This window comes from Mus caroli, chromosome 4, assembly GCF_900094665.2.
Source record: "Mus caroli chromosome 4, CAROLI_EIJ_v1.1, whole genome shotgun sequence".
Taxonomy (NCBI): Eukaryota; Metazoa; Chordata; class Mammalia; order Rodentia; family Muridae; genus Mus; species Mus caroli.
This window is the reverse complement of record NC_034573.1, coordinates 91,578,827-91,583,629: the sequence shown is the minus strand read 5'-3', so window position 1 is coordinate 91,583,629 and position 4,803 is coordinate 91,578,827. Positions and strand designations below refer to the sequence as shown.

General features: G+C 46.1%; 1 pseudogene; it reads left to right on the top strand.

Moving 5' to 3' along the window:
- The first annotated feature begins 2,512 nt into the window (after positions 1 to 2,512).
- LOC110293373 lies at positions 2,513 to 3,396 on the top strand (annotated as a pseudogene).
- Positions 3,397 to 4,803: the final 1,407 nt, after the last annotated feature.

Genomic DNA, 4,803 nt, shown 5'->3' with positions numbered 1-4,803 from the left:
ACTCAGGCCGGTTTCTGCTTCCCTAACTAATGCAGTCTCAGGTCCCGCGCAATTGGATTGGAGCAGAAGCTGTGCTCCACTCACAAGAAGTCTTAAGATCCTGTGGCGGGTGTTGTGGGTAGCTGGCGAGTGTCAGCAGACCCTGCGCCCCAGCTGCCCTGGTGCTTTTCTGACCGGAAGAGGGTTGTGCTGGAGTAGGTTTCAATTAACATTTTTCTCTGTTTAGTTGTCTCCTCTGTTGGGACATTCCATTCCCCCACCTCAGTGTTCACCGCATGGGAGTGGCAACTGGCTTGCCTGTTTCATCTGTGGCCCTTCAAGCCTTGTCGAAGATGGATATCCTGATAGAAGCTGGCTGCGATAGGATGTCCCGGATGCCGTGGATGGAACTCGTGTGAAGCCAGGTGAGTATAGAAAGGGGTGATTCTCTTTCCAGGTGTAGTCTCCCCAGGTCAGGTCTCCTGTAATGCACAGAGTGAGAGGAAGGGGCAGCACCACCCTCAGGCCTCCTTCCCTTTTGTTCAAATATAGTGACTCATTTAATCCTCCCAGCTCTATTGTCATTTCAGCTTACTGATGAGGAAGCTGAAATACAAACCTGTGCAAAGAAGTATGAGCCACTTATCATTGGCTATTTCTAATTAGAGAACTGCGTCTTTACACAGGAAATGGAGGTGTGACATAGGGAGAGATGAAGCATAGAAGGGGTGTGAGATAGAGAGGAAGAGAGAGGAAAGGAGGGTGGGGGAGAAGGAAAGGGAGTGAGGGAGAGGGCATGAGGGAGTGGGAGGGGATCCCTCTTTAAACATTCAGTTAGTAAGTAGAGGCTCCATCTCAAACGTTTATGGGGAAAGGATCCATCTTGAGTTGTCAGTCAGGATCTCTTGCAAGATTGCTGCCTTCATTCAACTTTCCCCTTCTGATCAGGTCCCAGCCCCATCTGTCTCTCAGTCTCTGTCTCCATTTGTCTGTTTTTCCCTCCCCCTTTCCCTCTCCTTCTTCCTCTCCCTCTCTCTCCTCCTTCCCCCTTTTCCCTCCCCCTCCTCCTCTCCCCCTCCCTTTCTCCCTTTCCCACTCCTCCTCACTCCCTCCCCCTCCCCCTCTCTCCCCCTCCCCCTCTCTCCCCCTCTTCCTCTCCTTCTTCTTCTTCTCCCCCAACCTTTTCTCTCCTTGGCCACTTGGGATGAATTCCCTCCCTCCTCTGACTGACCACATGGGATGAATCTCCCCACCCCACCCCGCACCCCCGCTTCTGACAAGAGAAATCAGCAATCCCTGTTGGAAAACAACAAACTTACTTACTTTCTTTCTTTCTTTCTTTCTTTCTTTCTTTCTTTCTTTCTTGAATGGGCTTAGGACAGGACGATAGGTTTACAAGTCAATGAAATGTTTTAAAATATTAACTTTCCATTTTGTTTCATTTTAGCAATCCCATCATTCCTTGTGAAGTCTGTCTTTCACTCATCTGTGTTTTGAAGTAAAATTGGCCATAAAAGAAAAGAAAAAAAAGATGAATAGTGATCAATTTCACAGAACATAAGATTCTCTATGTCATGGTAGTGTCAAGAAGTCTACAACAAATGAGGGAGAGGATGTGGGGAGAATGAGACTTTGTATGTGGTGGAGAGGAACGCAGACTGCTACAGCCACTATGGATCTCAGTATCCTCACAACACTAGGAATAGAATGGCTGTATGACCCAGCGATAGCACTGGAGAATTCACCAAAAGGGAGCTACCTAGCATAGCCCAAAGAGACATCATGAGTTTATTGTTGTAGTGCTCACAATTATAAAGCTCTAGAAGCAGCCAAAATGCCTATCAAACATAAACACGTAAAGAAAACGTGTTATGTATACACAATGGAGCTAAAGTTACCTGTAAAAAAAGAATAAAATTACATCATTTGCCAGAAGATGGGCAGAACTGACAGTCATAACCATGTTAAGCAAAATAAACCAAACTCAGGACAAATAATATTATTATTTCTCTTCTATCTATCTATCTATCTATCTATCTATCTATCTATCTATCTATCTATCTATCATCTGTCTATCCACCCATGAATGACATAAATTTAGAAGGACTTTGAGAGGAGTAGAAGTTTGTAAGTAGAGAGAACAACAAGAGAGGGTATAGGGCAGAGGAACAAAATATCACATGCTTTGTGTCCTGTCAGGACCTAGATTTGATGATACAACACATGTATACATAGACATGACATGAAACCACAAGGAGGAAAGAAAGAAAAAATATATGCATATGTCATAATGAAACACATTATTTTGTATACCAGCTAAACAAATTAACTTTAAAAATGGGAAGTACTGGCTCTCTGATCCACCCCGTTCCAGAGACAGCTGCATCTTCTCATGCAGTGCCAGCCTTGTCCTGAAGACACAACAGTGAAGGTCGGTGTAAATAGATTTGTCTGTATTGGGCACCTGGTTACCAAGGCCACCTTCTGCTCTGCATCTGGCAAAGTGGAGATTGTTGCCATCAATGACCCCTTCATTAACCTCAACTACATGGGCTACATGTTCTAGTATTGCTCTACTCATGGCAAGTTCAACAGCACAGTCAAGGCTGAGAATGGGAAGCTTGTCATCAACGGAAAGCCTATCATCATCTTCCAGGAACAAGATCCCACTAACATCAAGTGGGGTGATGCTGGTGCTGAGTATGTCATAGAATCTTCTGGCATCTTCACCATCATGGAGAAGGCTGGGACCCACTTGAAGGGTGGATCCAAAAGGGTCATCATCTCCTCCCCTTCTGCTGATGCCCCCATGTTTGTGATGGGTGTGAACCATGAGAAATATGACAACTCATTCAAGATTGTCAGCAATGCATCTTGCACCACCCACTGCTTAGCTCCTTGGCCAAGGTCATCCATGACAACTTTGGCATCGTGAAAGGACTCATGACCACAGTCCATGACATCACTGCCACTCAGAAGACTGTGGATGGCCACTCTGGAGAGCTGTGGCGGGATGGCCATGATACTGCCCAGAACATCATCCCTGGTCCACTGGTGCTGCTAAGGCTGTGGGCAAGGTCATCCCAGAGCTGAATGGGAAGCTCACTGGCATGACCTTCCGTGTTCCTACCTCCAATAGATCATAGATCTGACATGCCGCCTAGAGAAACCTGCCAAGTATGAAGACATCAAGAAGGTGGTGAAGCAGGCATCTGAGGGCCCACTGAAGGGCATCCTGGGCTACACTAAGGACCTCTCTTGAGACTCCAACAGTAACTCCCACTCCTCCACCTTTGATGCTGGGGTTGGCATTGCTCTCAATGATAACTTTGTGAAGCTCATTTCCTGGTATGACAATGAATAGAGCTACAGCAACAGGGTGGTGGACCCATGGCCTACATGGCCTCCGAGGAGTAAGAAACCCTGGACGACCCACCCCAGCAAGGACACTGAGAGCAAGAGAGAGGCCCTCGGTTGCTGAGGAGTCCCTGTCTGAACTCAGTCCCCAGCACTGAGTAGCTCCCTCACAGTTTTCATCCCAGACTCCCATAATAACAGGAGTGGCCTAGGGACCCCTACTCTCTTGAATACCATTAATAAAGTTCGCTGCACCTATAAACGATGGGAAATATTACCATTCTATCTTTACATATGCAGGTCTGTGGCATGTGAGTTAGCTTTCTACTAATGTAACAAATACCCGAAATAATCAGCTTTAAAGGAGGGGGGTTTATTTGGCTTGTGCACCTAGAGAGGTTTTATCCCACAGTTGTTGGCTTATGGCTTTGGGGTCTGCAGTGAGGTGGCATATCATATCAGGAGTGCTGGAGAAGAGAGGGTGCTCACCTCCAGTCAGTGAGCAGCAAAATACAGACTGGAGACTTTCATCCAGGCCCCACCCTTTAAAGATCCCATTACTTCCCAGCAGCACCATGGGCAGGGAAACAAAGTTTTACACAAATGGACTTTAGGGAGATATATTTGAAGTGCAGCATGCAGCATTAAAACAACCACCGCCACCTTCTACCTCGAGAACTCATCTTCCCAAACTGAAATGAACCTTGAAAGGTTAATTCTCCAGCCTCTTCAAGACCCATCCTTGGCAACTACTGTTCTATTTTCTTTACCTATGTTCTTGGCCCCTACTATGCTGTCCTGGGTAGGTTTGGGGGTTTTGTCTTTGTTGTTGTTTTTGTTATGTTTGTTTTGTTATTAATGTTTTGTCAACTTGACACAAGCTAGAATCATTTGAGAAGAGGGAACCTCAATTGACGAAATGCTCCCACCAGATTGGCCTGTGGCACATTTTCTTATTAATGATTGCTGTGGAAGGTCCCATCTCACTGTGAATCATGCCAATCCTGGGCAGATGGTCCTAGAAGGAAGCAGACTGAGCAAGCCATGGGGAACAAGCCTGTAAACAGCATCCCTCCATTGCCTCTGCTCCAGTTCCTGCCTCCAGGTTCCTGCCTTGAGTCCCTGCTAAGATTAGAAGCTTAAGTAAAGTCTTTCCTCCCTGAGTTTCTTCTGGTAAGGGTGTTTGATGGCAGCAACAGAAAGACCAACCAAGACTTACACCATGCAGGTGGGTCACATAATATGTGTTCTTTATGTCTGGCCCATTTCACCCAGAATGTTCTCAAGATGCTGCTGTGCTGTGGTGTCCTTGAAATCTCCCTTGTTAAGGTTACCCTGTGTATCCATTTGCTAAAGGATTTTAGTCATTTTTCACAGGCATATACTCTGTGGGTAATGTGAATAATACAGGCATATAATTTCCAGGCCTTTGCTTTTACTTATCTTGAATATGTGCGCGCGCGCGCA